Source organism: Oryx dammah, unplaced genomic scaffold (genome assembly GCF_014754425.2).
Source record: "Oryx dammah isolate SB20612 unplaced genomic scaffold, SCBI_Odam_1.1 HiC_scaffold_23, whole genome shotgun sequence".
NCBI classification, from domain to species: Eukaryota; Metazoa; Chordata; class Mammalia; order Artiodactyla; family Bovidae; genus Oryx; species Oryx dammah.
Window position 1 is genome coordinate 1,058,111 of NW_024070207.1, and position 18,013 is coordinate 1,076,123.

General features: G+C 35.7%; 1 pseudogene; it reads left to right on the forward strand.

Annotated features, from left to right (window-relative positions):
• The first annotated feature begins 2,780 nt into the window (after positions 1-2,780).
• The window catches only part of LOC120882496, a 97,951-nt pseudogene continuing 82,718 nt past the window's right edge, over positions 2,781-18,013 (forward strand).

The window sequence follows — 18,013 nt, forward strand, 5'->3', positions numbered from 1 at the left end:
TAGGCATCAGAAGGAGGCAGAAAGAGTGCCCCCTGCTAGTCTTCAGCAGATGTTATATAGTCACTAGCAGTCTGTTAATGAAAGAAAGGAATGTCTTAAAACTCAGAATGGCACGAGGTCCCTCACCCATAAGATGAATTTTGGGATAACCTTGGCACCAAATGGTTCATCCTGGGGCATAAAATGATTAACTTGAATCTTGAAGAAGGGCAGACCACCATACAGTTTCATTTACATAGATTGGAGGAACAATATCTGAGTATAACATACTGGTTTGTCAAGTAGGTTCTGAGCCAAAAGGTGGAACTGACTTGAAGACAGAGTTTGAGATAAATGCATAGTACATGACCATAGCTTAAGACAAACATTTCCATAAGAAAAAGGCATTTGTTACCTCCAGGTTTGAGGATAGTTAACTTCAGGTGAAACCAGGTGTCATTATGGCAACACAGTATTTTAAGAGAAACCTCCTTTTAAATTTGTATAGAGAAGGAAAAAATATCATCGCTAGTTTGTTTCCTCTTGCTGCTTAAGAGAGATAAAAATGTCTGACACTTGCAGGCTATTTCCTCTGTTTGGATATCCCTGGCCTTCCTGCCTGTAACCTTCTCAATTATACATAAATGAAAAAAAATCTAAAAAACATTTAGTCATTCAAATTAAACAATAAATGAAGAGAACAATAGACCATGATGGCAGAGTATTTTTACTCCACGTATGTAAAATTGGTGTCCTTTAGAAACTATCAACAGAATTCACTCTAACAATAAATTAAAGGTGAAAATATGTGTTTGTATCAATAGATGCTGAAATTAAACCTCCAGCTGAAATAAAAATGCAAGTATGTAGAAACTAAAGGCAACTACAAAATATGGTAAATACATTTTAAAATAAAACTAAAAGACTTAAATAATAATGAAATACTAATTTCCATTTTTCTCAGAAAAAGACATATAAATGTTGTTCTCACTAATATTCAACATTGTTTTTGAAGATTTTATAGGTAGAATAAGATAATAAAATGAAACTTTCAATGTAAATCTTGAAAAATAAAAGTTATTTTCAATAAATATTGAAAAATTAAGTCATTTTCAAAAATATTCTAGGAATTCCATAGACTCTTCTATGGACTAGCAAAACTATTAAGACAATTTTAAGGCATAGTTGAAATCAAATTGCTAAGTAAAAAAAAATTCTTTTTGAAAGAATCAATAGCCTTTCTGTAGACTACTCAATTAAAATTAGAAAAAAAAAACCCTCACTCACAATAATGGTATCACTACAAAATACTTTGGAATAAATTTAATAGGAATGGAGCAGGATCTCTATGAGTATGTCCTTAAAATTTCAAAGGACACAGAACCAAACCTATAAATGGACACACAACCCATATTCTCAGATAGAGACATGATGTTATTAATATATCATAACCTCATAAGTCAATACATTTCTTCAGTCATCAAATAATAATCCCAATGGAATTTATCATTTTGAGAATCCACATCAAATTGTTTTCAAGTTCAAGTAAGTATTTTTTTGAATAAAAAGAGTAATAAGGAGAGAGACTTAGAAAAATAGAATAGAAATAGAGAGAAATAGAAAAATAGATCTTTGAGAGGGAAAGGTTAGTGGCTCGAAAGGTTAGTGTCTCCATAAATAGATCCAAGTGCATATGTAATGTTGGTTAAGATTAAGTTTAACTGCAAGAGGCCCAAAATATCAGTAACTTAAAAAGAAACCATTTTATTTATATCATTTGTATGGAAGAAATAATGTTGGTATGCAATATTGCTGTGTTAGTGATACTGACTTTTTTGCCTTGTTTAAAATTGTGTGGTCTTCATTGTCAAGGTCATTTATGATCCAATCAAGTGACTTCAGCTCCAGTTACTTGACCTTGATTCCACTAGGCAAGAAAGAGGAAAGGGGAAAATAAGGGCAAAAAAGTCCATCTTCTAAAGAACTTTCTAACAAGTCACACAGCCACTTCCATTCACTCAGAGCTTAGTAACTTAGTCACATTGAATATGTGCTACATGCTCAGTTGCTCAGTTGTGTTGGACTTTTTGAGACCCCATAGACTCAAATCTGCCAGGCTCCTCTGTCCATGGGATTTTCTAGGCAAAAAAACTGGAGTGGGTTTCCATTTCCTACTCCAGGGTTTCTTCACATCCAAGGATCAAACCCATGTCTCCTGAGTCTCCTGCATTGGCAGGTGGATTTTTTACCAGTGAGCCACCTGGGAAGCCCTCACACTGAGTGCAAGATAAGTCAAAAGATTAAATATTTACTTTATGTAGCCATGTGTCTAGCTAAAAAGCAGAGGAAATATAACTATAAATGAAAGAACAGATAGAACTGGCAATCTCTAATACATATATGACAAGCTTAGCATTTCAATTTACTGGGGGTGATCTGGGTTATTTCAGTGACTGTCAAACTTGAGCATACATCAGAATCACCAAAAGGTTTCTTAAAACACAGGCTGCTGGGATTCACCCCAGAGTTTCTGATTCAGATTTCTGGGCTATGACCTCCAAATTTGCATTTCTAACAAATTATCTAGTGTGATAGACTTTCTGGTGGGTCCCATTAACTCTGTCTCCTATTGTTCACTCTTTTGTGAAATCCCCTGTTCTTGATTCCTGGCAGGGCCTGTAATTTGATACTAATCAATAGAATCTGGCAAAAGAGATAGGATATATGTGATTGTGAGTGTGATTATGTCACATAAAATTGCAATTTCTCATGTGTCTCTTCTTTGATGATGTTTAAGAAGTATGGCGCACAAGCATGGGTGGCTGCAACGGCTCACAAGCATGGCCGAGAGGAACTACCCCATGTCCGGGGTCAGGGGCAGTGGTCGGGAGGAGCTACCACCCCACCCGAGGCCGGGGGGGGGGGGGTGGCCGGGCGGAGCAACCCCACATCCAAGGAGCAGTGGCTGTGTGGGCACAGGAGGGTCTTGAGGAGCTACTCCACGTTCAAGGTCAGGAGGGGCAGTGGTGAGGAGATACCCCTCATCCAAGGTAAGGAGCAGCAGCTGTGCTTTGCTGGAGCAGCCCTGAAGAGATATCCCACGTCCAAGGTAAGAGAAACCCAAGTAAGACAGAAGGTGTTGCAAGAGGGCATCAGAGGGCAGACACACTGAAAGAATACTCACAGAAAACTAGTCAATCTAATCACACTAGGACCACAGCCTTGTCTAATTCAATGAAACTAAGCCATACCCTGTGGGGCCACTCAAGACGGGTGGGTCATGGTGGAGAGGTCTGACAGCATGGTCCACTGGAGAAGGGAATGGCAAAGCACTTTCAGTATTCTTGCTTGAGAACCCCGTGAACAGTATGAAAAGGCAAAATGATAGGATACTGAAAGAGGAACTTCCCAGGTCAGTAGGTGCCCAATATGCTACTGGAGATCAGTGGAGAAATAACTCCAGAAAGAATGAAGGGATGGAGCCAAAGCAAAAACAATACCCAGCTGTGGATGTGACTGGTGATAGAAGCAAGGTCCAATGCTGTAAAGAGAAAAATTGCATAGGAACCTGGAATGTCAAGTCCATGAATCAAGGCAAATTGGAAGTGGTCAAACAAGAGATGGCAAGAGTGAATGTCGACGTTCTAGGAATCAGCAAACTAAAATGGACTGGAATGGGTGAATTTAACTCAGATGACCATTATATTTACTACTGTGGGCAGGAATCTCTTAGAAGAAATGGAATAGCCATCATGGTCAACAAAAGACTCTGAAATGCAGTACTTGGATGCAATCTCAAAAACAATAAAATGATCTCTGTTCGGTTCCAAAGCAAACGATTCAATATCACAGTAATCCAAGTCTATGCCCCAACCAGCAACGCTGAAGACGCTGAAGTTGAACGGTTCTATGAAGACCTACAAGACCTTTCAGAATTAAAACCCAAAAAAGATGTCCTTTTCATTATAGGGGACTGGAATGCTAAAGTAGGAATTTGAGAAACAGCTGGAGTAACAGGCAAATATGGCTTTGGAATGCCGAATGAAGCAGGGCAAAGGCTAATAGAGTTTTGCCAAGAGTACACACTGGTCATAGCAAACATCCTCTTCCAACAACACAAGAGAAGACTCTACACATGGACATCACCAGATGGTCAACACCGAAATCAGACTGATTATATTCTTTGCAGCCAAAGATGGAGAAGCTCTATACAGTCAGCAAAAACAAGACTGGGAGCTGACTGTGGCTCAGATCATGAACTCCTTATTGCCAAATTAAGACTTAAATTGAAGAAAGTCGGGAAAGTGTGTACTCTTCTACTTTAGCATTCCAGCAGATTCTTTACCATCTGAGCCACCAGGGAAGCCTACTATTAAGAGACATTTCCAAAAATGAATGTTAACTGGAATGTACTTGAGGATCCACTCTAAAATTATTCATTCAAATGGTTGGTGAATTGGTACTAGCTCTTGATTCTGAGCCCAGCTGGGGCTATGGGCCAGGGACATTTTGTTCCTGTGGTTTCTCCCCAGGTGGGTCTCCCTACACGTTTGCTTGGGCTTTCTCACAGTTCTGTTACCTACATTCTAGGAGACCAGAGTGGTAAAGAATCCACTTGTCAGTACAGGAGCTGCAGGAGATGCGGGTTCGATCCCTGGGTGGGAAGATCCCCAGGAGGAGGGAACGGCAACCCACTGCACAATTCTTGCCTGGAGAATCCCACTGACAGAGGAGCCTGGCAGCTACAGTCTAAGGGGTCACAAAGAGTGGAACATGACTGAGTGATGGAGCATGCACAACAATGAGAAACTCAAGCAAAACAAACAGAAGTGTTATCACATTTTGTGATCTAGTCTCAGAAGTCACATATTGTCACATCTGACAGAGTCAAAAAGAGAACTAAAGTCATATTGTAAGAAGAGCTTATGGGATTGTTCTTTTTAATTTGCAATCTGACACACAGCTTTAAGACAGAAATTGGGCAAAATAATTTTAAAGTTCAATGGAAAATGAAATAGCTTAGAGTAGCCAAAAAATATACAAATTCAGAAAAACTAAAGAGGAGCTTAATTTTTGCAACATACAAAAACAATATAGTACTGGCAAAAGTATGAATAAATGGATTAATTGAACAGAAAGAGAGCTCAGAGGTAGATCCCAGTAAATACTGAAATATATTCAAAAGAGTGCCTTCTACGCAAATGGTTAAAAAAAAAAAAAGTTTTGTTGAACAAATAGAATGATTGAAATTCATTACCATCTGGAAGAAAACAGAGTTGGATTTCCAGAAAACATCATATTCAGAAAAAAATGCCAGGAAGGTTAAATGTGTGAATATAAAATCTAAAGCAATCATAACTCTTTGAACTTATAGGTTATATACGCAACCAATGACCTGGAGAGAGTTCTCTAAGATAGGAAGTACAGATGCTGTAAAAGATAACAAAAAGCACTTGAGTATTTAGGAACTAATTTTTTTTTAAAGGAATTAAAAATCTTAACTATATGAGGTTATTGATGTGTTAATTATCTTGATGCATTCATTCTAAAATGTATATGAATATTAAAACATATTGTTCACTCTAAATATAAGAAATTTATTTGTCAATTATTCCTCAATGAAGTTAAAATTTTAAATTATGATTTGTCAACTGATGTATTATACAAAGTCAAAAGATGAATGATAGATTAGGAAAAATATATGCAAGGCAGATAACAGATAAAAGATAGATACATAAAAGTACTGATTTCTAAAATTGAAACCAAAAGACAAAAATAGTAATAGAAAAATGAGAAAGGAATTTCGGAGAAGGCAATGGCAACTCACTCCAGTACTGTTGCCTGGCAAATCCCATGGATGGAGGAGCCTGGTAGGCTGCATGCAGTCCATGAGGTTGCTAGGAGTCGGACATGATTGATCAACTTCACTTTCACTTTCCACGTTCATGCATTGGAGAAGGAAATGGCAACCCACTCCAGTGCTCTTGCCTGGAGAATCCCAGGGATGGGAGAGCCTGGTGGGCTGCCGTCTCTGGGGTTGCACAGAGTCGGACACGACTGACGTGACTTAGCAGCAGTAATAGTAGGGGAATTTAAATTAAAATGAAAATAAACAGTTGTTTTTACCCAAGAGAATGACAAAATTTTTAAAGGCCATAAAACTCTTCCTGGAAAGGAAAGACCTGGGGAAAATGATATTCATTCATTGCCAGTGGGTGGGTCTGTGAATTAATTTGTGGAAAAGTACTCCTGAAGAAACTATAAAAAATAAATGAAAAAAAATTACCATTGCCATTCTGTTGCTTTACACTTATTTGGTTCTCTCTCCTCTTCTTACTTCTCTTCTCTTCTCTTCTCTTCTCTCGCATACTTTATTTTTCTCTCTCCATCTTTTCTTTTTCAGCTGATTTACATCAGGGAACCTATCCAATAGAAATAAATTTATACAGGAAAAATTGCAACCCTTTTTGAACAATATTTTGCAAAACATGGAAACCATAATGTGAATACTAATAACACAATGGAATATGATGCAGCCATTTTCAAAATGATTTGGAGCTGTACCACCTAGTTTTGCATAACTTCCACAACATACTTTTGCTTGAGGAAAGATGCAAAGAAATAGTTCACTCGCTCAGTCCTGTCTCTTGGTGACTCCGTGGACTGCAGCACACCAGGCTTCCCTGTCCATCACCAACTCCTGGAGCATGCTCAAACTCATGTCCATCAAGTTGGTGTTGCCATCCACCCATCTCATCCTCTGTCATTCCCTTCTCCTCCTGACTTCAATCTTGCCCAGCATCAGGGTCTTTTCCAATGAGTCAGTTGTTCCCATCAGGTGGCCAAAGTATTGGAGGTTCAGCTTCAGTATCTGTCTTTCCAATGAATGAATATTCAGGACTGATTTCCTTTAAGATTGACAGGTTTAATCTCCTTGCAGTCCAACGGACTCTCAAGAGTCTTCTCCAACACCACAGATCAAAAGCATCAGTTCTTTGGTATTCAGCTTTCTTTATTGTTCAACTCTCACATTGATACATGACTACTGCAAAAACCATAGCTTTGACTAGACAGATTTTGTTGGCAAAGTAATGCATCTGCTTTTTCACATGCTGTCTAGGTTGGCCAATAGCTTTTCTTCCAAGGAGCAAGTGTCTTAATTTCATGGCTGCAGTCACCATCTGCAGTGATTTTCGAGCCCAAGAAAATAGTCTGTCAGTGTTTCCATTGTTTCCCCATCTATTTGCCATGAAATGATGTGATCAGATGCCATAATCTTCAGTTTTTGAATGTTGTTTTAAGCCAGCTTTTTCACTCTCCTCTTTCACTTTCATCAAGAGGCTTTTAGCTCCTCTTCACTTTCTGCCATAAGGGTGGTGCCATCTGCATATCTGAGGTGATTGATATTTCTCCTGGCAATCTTGTTTCCAGCTTGTGCTTCATCTAGTATGGCATTTCATATGATGTACTCTGCATAAAAGTTAAATAAGCAGGGTGACAAATACAGCCTTGTCATACTCCTTTCCCAATTTGGAACCAGTCTATTGTCCCATGTCCGGTTGTAACTCTTGCTTCTTGACCTGCATACAGATTTCTCAGGAGGCAGGTAAGGTGGTCTGGTATTCCCATTTCTTTAATAATTTTCCAGTTTGTTGTGATCCACACAATCAAAGGCTTTGGCATAGTCAATGAAGCAGAAGTAGATGTTTTCTTGGAACTCTCTTGCTTTTTTAAACAATTTTCTTTGGCTAAGAATTTACACGTGTAAGTATAAATATGCTTGTTTATGATAAATATGAACCAGGTGAAAAGTATGGAGAGAGCCAAATCAGGTTGTGACCATTGGTTATTTACAGAATGTGACTGGAGTAGATGCCTGGAGGTAAAGGAATGGGTAGTAATGTAGAAATATGCAAAGTTTATTATGTTTTTTTAAGCAAACAGAATCAGTGGTGTTAGTAGTCATAATGAATGGGAGATTAAGAGAAGAGAGATAGAAAGGCTTTGATACTCAAACTCTGTAAGATATTTAATTAAATCATTATAATGTTATATAGTGATATTTCAGCAAATTGTGCTAAATATGCACACTTATGTAAAATAGACAAATATTAATATATCTACTAATTGACACTATATCTTTGTTTCTATCTCTATCATTTTGCTAGCTGGCTAGCAATATTATATACACATATGTGTAAGTACTAAAGGGAAATATAGAAAAATGAGTATATTGTATTTGTTTTGAATGGAATGTTGACTTATTTTATCATCATTATTTGATTTGCTATATGTGCTCTTATGTGGCACTAACAAATTTCTCCACAAAAGTAATTGCAACTTATTTTATAAACAAGTTATTATTCTATTTCTCATTTTCTGTCACTATTGTGTATTTCTCTACCCTCTTTTTTCATTTCTAAGATTTGTTGTTACTGTTCAGTCACTAAGTTGTATTGGACTCTTTGCTACCCCACGTATTGCAGCATGCCAGGCTTCCCTGTCCATCACCAACTCCTGGAGCTTGCTCAAACGCATGTCCATCAAGTTGGTGCTTCCATCCAAGCATCTCATTCTCTGTCACCCCCTTCTCCTCTTACTCTTAGTCTTTCCCAACATCAGGGGCTTTTCCAATGTGTCAGCTGTTTGCATCAGGTGGCAAAAGTATTGGAGCTCCAGCTTCAGCATTAGTCCTTCCATTGAATAGATTACTCTTTTAGTATTTTCACCTGTTCATTTTTCTTGCATTATTAGTTTTAGTACCTATATTTCTGTGGGGCCCTAAATGGGAAACCTTAAAAAAGAAGGGCTAGCTTTGTGGTTTAGAGCTAAGATGGCGCCTGGTGGAAGAGATGAGGGCACGGCCTAAGTTGTCTGTCAAAACTTTTGATTGGCTGTCTTGATTTCTGTGCACGCAGACAGCGTGTGATCACCATAGACTCCTGTTATAATGATGGCACATGACGATTTGACCTTTAATGTGATTGGTGCAACTATGGAAAGTCCCTCGCAAACCCCTCCCTGCTTGCCTTTATAAACCAAGAGCTTACAACAATAAAGTGGAACTGCTTAGACAGAACCCCTGTCACGTCTGATTATCTCTTGCTCGCCGAGGGGCTGGGTTGGCGGACAGAACAGCAGGCTCACCTCTCCTCGGGACCCCTCGGCTTTGCTGAGGGAAGTTCCACTGGCGTTCTCTTTCTGCGGAGCGCCCCCCGCATATTTCATCTTACATTTTTCTTTCTCCAAATTCTATGTCTCCCATACTTTATTTATTTGTTTTTTTTTGTTGTTGTGGTGGTGGTGGCTTTACTACACCCCTTTTAAGTTGGTGAATTTATCATGCTAACTTTGAGTCAGGTTGTTCCACTTGTGCAATACAAGTGTTCTGCCAAGATTGTGCACTGTGACAGCATGGCCTTCCTTTAGTTTTGTGATCTTGTAGCATCAGCATCTATATTTACAGGGGCCATTTTACCAGATGAAAGATTCTTCTACCAGAAAAGATCCATACTTTCTTAGAGCATAATGTTTGGATGACTACACGTACTACCTCTTTATACTTGTTTCTGTCTTTATTATAAGCTTTTCCTGTCCATATGATTGTGCTTTTATTTGATAATCTCATTACTGTGTATTTTTCCTTTTTTTTTCTTTTTTATTATTCTGCCTCCTATCTATTTATTATATATTTTATTCTGTTTTATACTTTTGTCATTCCTGTATTCTTGGGCCTGTTTCTCTTATATTTTATCTTTATTTCTAACCTTTTAATGTGATTTTCCATTTTTATGCTACTTAGTAATTTTTAATGTACTTTTATATCTATCACCTGTACCTCTTTCCTTCAATTATGGGAACATTTTTTTCTGTTTTGTTGTTGTTGTTCAGTAGCTCATCATTTGTACACTGCACTGTCTTTATACAGAAACAATAATAAGAGTAATTTACTGAGACCTTATTTCATATTTAAACTGTATTTAATATATGACACCTATATTATTTTATTTACACCTTAAAAGAGTTTTATGAGTGAAGCATTGTTATATTTATTTTCCAAGAATAAAATTTTTATTCTCAAAGCTTAAGCCATGCATTTTCCAAGGTCATAAATATAGTAGTCAGGCTACTTTCATAACCACATCTTCTTGTTTTCAAGTTTCATGTTGTCCTCACCACAAACTGTCTCTCAAAGATTTTTTTTTTTAATAGAATATAGAAAAGATGTATCCCCATCTCTGGAGGAACTTTCAATCAAATTGTGAAAATTTCCCAAAGAAACTTAAATTTAATACTTAATAAAACATTACCAGGTGTGATATTATGCATTTAACACTAGTATGTTAAAGATGAGGTTTGTGAAGGTGAAGATTTTGAAAATTTGGGATCATGAGCTAGAGAAAGGATTGGCAGAAGTTTGCTGTAAAAGGTCAAGTAGTAAATCTTGCTGAATTTGAGAGCCATAATATCTGTGCTGCAACTACATGACTCTGCCATTTGATCATAAAACAATCATAGACAATGTATTTAAAAAAAAAAAGGACATGGCTGTGTTTGAATAAAACTTTATTTACAAAAATAGGTAGTGGTCTTGGATTTGGCCCATGGGTCATAGTTTTCAGAACTCTCTGCTAGACATTCATTTATTTTTGTCTTTCATTTAATAAATATTAATTGAGAGGCCTGTATGTACCTGAAAATATAGCATAGTGGTAAAAACAATTTGCTCTAGAGTCAACAAGATCCTAGATTTCTTATCTGGCCCTACTATTTATAGGTTGTATAATATCAGGCAAGTTATATATTCTGTGTGCCTAGTCCTTGATAATTAGAGAGAGATGATAATAGTCCTAACTTATATGGATATTATGAAACATAAACAATTCTTAGATATTTAAAGTACTGATTATGTGGTAAATTGCTATTTTAGACATTGGGGATGGGTATGTGAAAGCTATTTTATTCGGGGTGTTGAGGATACAGCAGTAAATAATTAATCAAAATTTTGCACCATAAGGGGAAAAGATCAAATAGGAAGCATAAAGAAAAAATAAATTCCATTGGTATACATTATTGATGCTGAAGATCATATTCTAGAAAGCCTAGAGTGGAATAATAAACTAACAAAGCTATTTTAATAATGCAGGCAAAGCATCCTTTGTGAATATGGATCTAAAATATTTCAACCAAATTATTAGCAACCTGAATTCACAGCACATTAAAAAAAGTTATACACCATGCTTGATCAAGACTTATCTACCTCTGGGACAGAGGATGCTTCAACACACGAAAATAAATAAATGTTGAATACAACATTGATAGAATGGAAGATAAACATTATATAATCTCAATAGATGCAGGATGAGATTTTGCAAAATTCAATTTCCTTTCATGATAAAAACTTTCAACAAAGTGAGTATAGAAGGAATATACCTCAACATAATAAAAGCCATTTATCAAAATAAACCCATATCTAACATCACACTCAGCAATGAAGGTTGAAAACTTTTTCTCTATTATCCAGAGCAAGACAAAGATGTCCACTCAGACAACTTCTAAATAATACTGGAAGTCCTCATCAGAGCAATTAGGCAAGAAAAATAAATAATAGGCATCCAAATCAAAAAGAAAGAAACAAAATAGTCTTTTATTTGGTAGATGACATGATATTATATATAACAAACCCTGAAGACTCCAACAAAATTCTGGTAGAAATAATGAATTCAGTATAGTTTCAGGGTACAAAATCAACATGCAAAATCCAGTCACATTACTATACACTAATAATGAAGTAACTGAAAAACAAATAAAGAAAACAATCCCATTTACAATAGCATGAAAAATAACAAAATACCTAAGAATACATTTAACTAAAGAGGTAACAGTTCTGAAAACACTAAGACATTAATGAAAGAAGGTGAAGAAAGCACAAATAAATGGAAAAATATCCTGTGTTCATGGATTGAAAGAGTTAATATTGTTAAAAATATCCATAATATCTGAAGATATCTATAAATTCAATGCAATCCCTATAAAAATCCCAATGTCATTTTTAACAGAAATAGAAAAACAATTCTAAAATTCATATGGAGTCAAAAAAGACCATGTGTGTGTGCTTAGTCATGTCCAACTCTTTGTGAACTCACAGGCTGTAGACCACATAGCTCCTTTGTCCATTGAATTGTCTCAGCAAGAATACAAGAGTGGGTTGCCATTTCCTCCTACAGAGGATCTTCCCGACCCAGGGAAGAACCCATGTCTTTTTTGTCTCCTGCATTACAGGAAGATTCTTTACTGCTGAACCATTGAGGAAACCCACAAAATACTTTGAATAGCCCACAAATAATTGAGAAAAATGAAAGATGAAAATCTATGTATAACTTTACAATTAGGCCCCTGTATCTTCACTTCTATACCCACCAAGTTCAGCCACTGTGGACTGTATAGTACTATAGTACATATTTAGAGAAAATAAACCATGAACAAGAGGACCTGTGAAGTTCAAATCTGTGTACAACTGCATATTACAAAGTTATAGTAATCAAAACAATGCGGTACTGGCATAAAAACATACACATAAACCAATGAAACAGATTCAAGAACTTATAAATAAATACACTTGCATATGGTTAAGTAATGTTTCAAAAGGGAGACAATACTATTCAATGGGAAAAAGATACTCTTTCCAATAAATGGTACTGGTAACCTGGATATTCAAAAGCAACTCCAAAAGCAAAAAGCTCACAAATAATTCAATTTGAAAAAGGCAAAAGACACGAATAGATTTTTATCCAAAAAAGACACACAAACAGCCATACTAAAAGATGCTCAACATCAACAATCATCAGGGAAATACAAATCAAAGTTATGATGAGATAGCATCTCACACCAGTTAGGATGACTATTATCAAATAGAGAACAGATTAAAAAAATGCTGGCAAGAATGTAAACAAATGGGAATCACTGCACGTTGTTAAAAGGAATATACACTGGTGGAAATATATACACTATGGAAAATGGTATAGAGGTGCATGAAAATTAAAAATAGAACATATGATCCAGCAATTCTACTTCTGGGTATCTATCCAGGGGAAAGGAAATAATTACCTTGAAGATATATCTGCACTACCACATTAATTGCAGAATTATTCACAATAGCCAATACATTGAAAAATCCTACATGCCTATTGATGAATGGATAAAAGATGTTGATACACACACACACACACACAAGAATATTATGCACCCATTAAAAAGAAGGAGACCCTCCCATTATAAAACTAGGATTTTTTTTTTCTTTGTTTTGGGGAGAGTACAGTCTATATTTTCTATTTTCCACTCAGGAAACAAAGCAGACATTTTATAAATACTTATGCAGGTACTATATTGTTTATTTTCTTTAGGAATAATGGAACCATTAAAGAGAAATATTAAGATGCCTGTGAGAGTTAATCAGGACATGTTCTTGATGATGTGACTCAGCAGGAAAAAGGTAACTGCCTTGTCCTAACTTGTGCCTGGATACCTCCATGGTCCACACCAGTGGGAAGGCATGGATTACAGAAGTATTCTAGTGGAAAGATAAATAATAATAATAATAATGTATTGAGATTGCTTTCCTTTTGAAAACATTTTTTTAAAGTTGAAGTATAGTTGACTTACAATGTCAGGATTGAATCTTGAGAGCACTTAGATCTAAGTGAAAGAAGTCAGACAAAGAAAGAAAGTATTGCACAATCTCACTTTTACAGAGAATGTTAAAGAAACTGAACTCTTATTAATATAGGGGCTGGGAGTGAGAGAAACCTGGAGATATGAGTCAAGTGAATAAATTTCCAGTTATAAGGTAAATTAGTTCTTAGTATCTAATGTACAGCATATGGGGGAAGTTAACAATATTGTATTACATACTGGAAACCTGAGAAGAGGGAAAGTAGACCTTAAAAGTTCTTAACACAGGTGCACAAAAAAAGTAGTTATGTGAGGTGATGAATCGGTTAAGTAATTATGGTAACTGTTTTAGAATATATATGTCTATCAAATCATCACTTTATAGCTCAAACATACACAATGTTATATGTCAGTATTATTTCAATAACTGGAAAAAATACTAAAAAAATATCTACCAATATGAAAATTTGTTTTTATTTTTTTGGGCTCCAAAATCACTACAGATGACTGCAACCATGAAATTAAAAGAAGCTTTCTGCTTGGAAGTGGAGAAGGCAATGGCACCTGACTCCAGTACTCTTGCCTGGCAAATCCCATGGACAGAGGAGCCTGGTAGGCTGCAGTCCATGGGGTCGCTAAGAGTCAGACACGACCGAGAGACTTCACTTTCACTTTTCACTTTCATGCATTGGAGAAGGAAATGGCAACCCACTCCAGTGATCTTGCCTGGAGAATCCTAGGGACGGGGGAGCCTGGTGGGCTGCTGTCTATGGGGTCGCACAGAGTCGGACACGACTGAAGTGACTTAGTAGCAGCAGCAACAGCTGCTTGGAAGAAAAGCTATGACAAACCTAGACAGCATATTAAAAAACAGAGACATTGCTTAGCTGACAAAGGTCTGTCTAGTCAAACCTATAGTTTTCTCAGTATTCATGTACAGATATGAGAGTTGAACCATAAAGACGGCTGAGTGCCAAAGAGTTGGTTTTTGAACTGTGGTGTTGGAGGAGACTCTTGAGAGTTCCTTGAACTGCAAGGAGATCAAACCAGTCAATCCTAAAGGAAATCAGTCCTGAATATTCATTGGAAGGACTGATGCTGAAGCTGCAACTCCATTACTTTGGCCACTTAATGTGAAGAGCTGGCTCATTAGAAAAGACCCAGATTCTGGTAAAGATTGAGGGCAGAAGTAGAAAGGGACAACAGAGGATGAGATGGTTGGCTGGCATCACTGACTCAATGGACATGAGTTTGAGCAAGTTCTGGGAGATGGTGAAGGACAGGGAAGCCTGGTGTACTGCAGTTCATGGAGTCACAAACAGTCAGACATGACTGAGCGACTGAACAACAAATGAAAATTTGTAATATTAAAATTAATGATTATAAAATAAAATGTAATATAATATACTTTGAATAAGACATAAAGAAAACAAACAAAAAATAATAACCCAGGCAAGAAATGCCAGTGGTTTGGAGGATTCATTGGCATCATAGATTGTTGGAGTCCTTTAAAATATAGTAAGCACCTTAGTAGAATAGCATGGAGACAATGTTCCAACTAACAAGGTTTGCCATATAAAAGAAGACACACTAAACTGCCTAAAAGTGAGTAGACTGCTTGGTTAAACAGTGACATAGAAGTGTATTACCTGGGATGTCAGCAAGATAGTGAACTGGGAAGCTCCAGGCACTTATTCCCATGGAAACACTAAATAAACCATGTATGGACCAACATAGCTTTGTAGGAATGCTAGAAAAGAGTTAAAAGTCTGCAGCAACAAAGTGAGCCTCAAACTAAAAAAAAAAAAAAAGCCACTTAAAACAATAGAAAATATGCTTGGGGCTGGTGCACTGGGACGACCCAGAGGGATGGTATGGGGGGAGAGGAGGGAGTGGGTTTCAGGATGGGGAACATGTGTATACCTGTGGTGGATTCATGTTGATGTATGGCAAAACCAATACTGTATTGTAAAGTAATAACCTCCAATTAAAAAAACAATAGAAATTATTGTGAAATTTTTGCTTTGCCCTACTCTCTCCTCCAATGAAGCATGACATGGTGAAGAAGAAGCTGCCCAATTACTAGAAAGGAAAAGAGACAAAACTAGTTTGAATGTTTCTGCCTCATCTGGGAGCTGCCTAAAGGACTGATTGCTGTGTCACCTGACTAAGCACTAATCTAAATGGTAGAATTTGGATATTAATTTGGAGGCAAATAAAATAGTGACAGGCACTACTGACTAATAGAAGCTGCATGGGGACTGTAGATCCAAAGGCATCTGGCAGCAAATGATCATTTGTAAAAAAATAAAAATACAATTATATAATACTAGATAATAATAATAATAATACAATAGAGTATCTAAGGATTTGAGAAGAAATAGGAAGGAAAGTCTTGAGGAAACAAGGACACATTGGGGGAAAAGACAAAGCATGAACTGGCATTAAATATCTTAATTACAGGCTGATTAATGAAGTTCCTCCCTTGGACAGAACCACTGAACAAAGACTGGAAGGGGTAGCTTTTCAAATGGCAAATTTTCAACAAAAGATAACAAGACATACAAAGAAACAAGGAAACATGACAAATTCAAAGGAACAAAATACATGTCTAGAAACTGATGCCAAGTAAACACAGCTTTCAAAGGCATAAAAAAAAACTATAAAACAATTAGCCTGAATATACTCAATGAGCTAAAAGAGAAAATGGATCAAAAAATAAAGAAAATGATATACAAATGGTGACTATCAACAAAAACGTAAAATTATAAAAGGAATACAACAGAAATTGTGAAGTTAAAAAATACAATAATCAAGACAAGACATTGATAGAAGAAAGAATAAGCAAATTTGAAGATTGAAACTATTAAATATGAAGAGAAAATAGAAAAAAAAATAGTGAAAAGAGCCTAAGCAGCTTAAGGGAGACAACATTATGGGAGTTCAAGGAGGTAAAAGAGAGATAAAGGGTCAGAGGGATTATTTGAAGAAATAATTTCTGAGAACTTATCAAATTTACAGAAAATCATGCATCTACAAATTCAAAATCTCATTGAACTCCAAGTTCAAAATGTATTCATATTTAACAAAAAATGTATTCATACCAAGGACATTATAATCAAACTAAAGAAATTAGAAAACAGAGAAATTTTTGAAGGCAGAGATCCCTTATCATATGCAAGGAAACCTCAATCAGATTATTAGATTATTCAGCAAAACCCTTAAACATCAGAAAACAGTGGGATGGTATAATCAAAGTGCTGGGAAAGATAAAAACACAAGAGTGTTAATCAAAATTTCTATATTGTAAAAACCATCCTTCTAAAAAGAAGGCTACAGTGCAATGTTCTCAGATAAAACAAAAGCTAGACTTGTTCTACAAGAAATGCTAAAGAGAGCTCTTCAGGTTGGGAAAAAAAAAAAAAAAAAGAACGCTAGATAGTAACTTGAACACATAAAAAACTGTTAAGTTCTTCCATAAAGGTAAATATATACACAAAGCATGTATTATTACAATTTCAGTTTGGAATCTCACTTTTAATTTTTTAAAAGATAAAAATAATTATAAATCTATGCTAATGATATAAAACAAAGATGGGCTTTTGTGACTTGAATAAAATAAAGATGGCAGAGATATGAAAACTTCCATGATTGAATTTAAGTTGTCTCAGAGTAAGACAGATTATTATAACTTAAAGGAAGTTTTATGTAATCTTCATGGTAATCACAAGGAAAATACCTATAGACTAAACAAAAAAGAAAAGACAATCAAAATAAGTCACAACAACAACAACAAAAATAAAAACAACAGCAGAGAAAGGATGCAGTAATGGAGGAAATGAAGGGCATAAAGGGTATAAGACACACAGAAAACAAATAACAAAATGACAATAGTGAATCTTCCTTTTTCAGGAATTGCTTCAAATGTTAATAGATTAAACTTCCCAGCTTTTTTTTTTTTTTAACAAGATTTAAAGGAATGGATTATTAAAAAAAACAAAAACAAAAACAAAAAACAAAAAAACAAGATCCAAGTGTCTGCAATCTATAATATATTTACTTTATATTCAAGGTTGAAGAAGAAAGAATGGAAAAAGTTATCCTGTGCAAATAATAATCAAAAGAGAGCAGTGGTGTGCAACAAAGTAATTAAGTTATACATACACATGTAACTATTCCTTTTTCAAATTCTTTATTGTACACTTAAAACTAACACAACATTTTTAATCAACTATATTTCAGTATTAAATAAAATTTTAAAGTGAGAATAAATGTAGCTAATGTCAGAAAATACAGACTTTAAGTAAAAAGCTATATCAAAAGACACAAGACATTATATAAAATAAAAAAGCTAATTCAATAT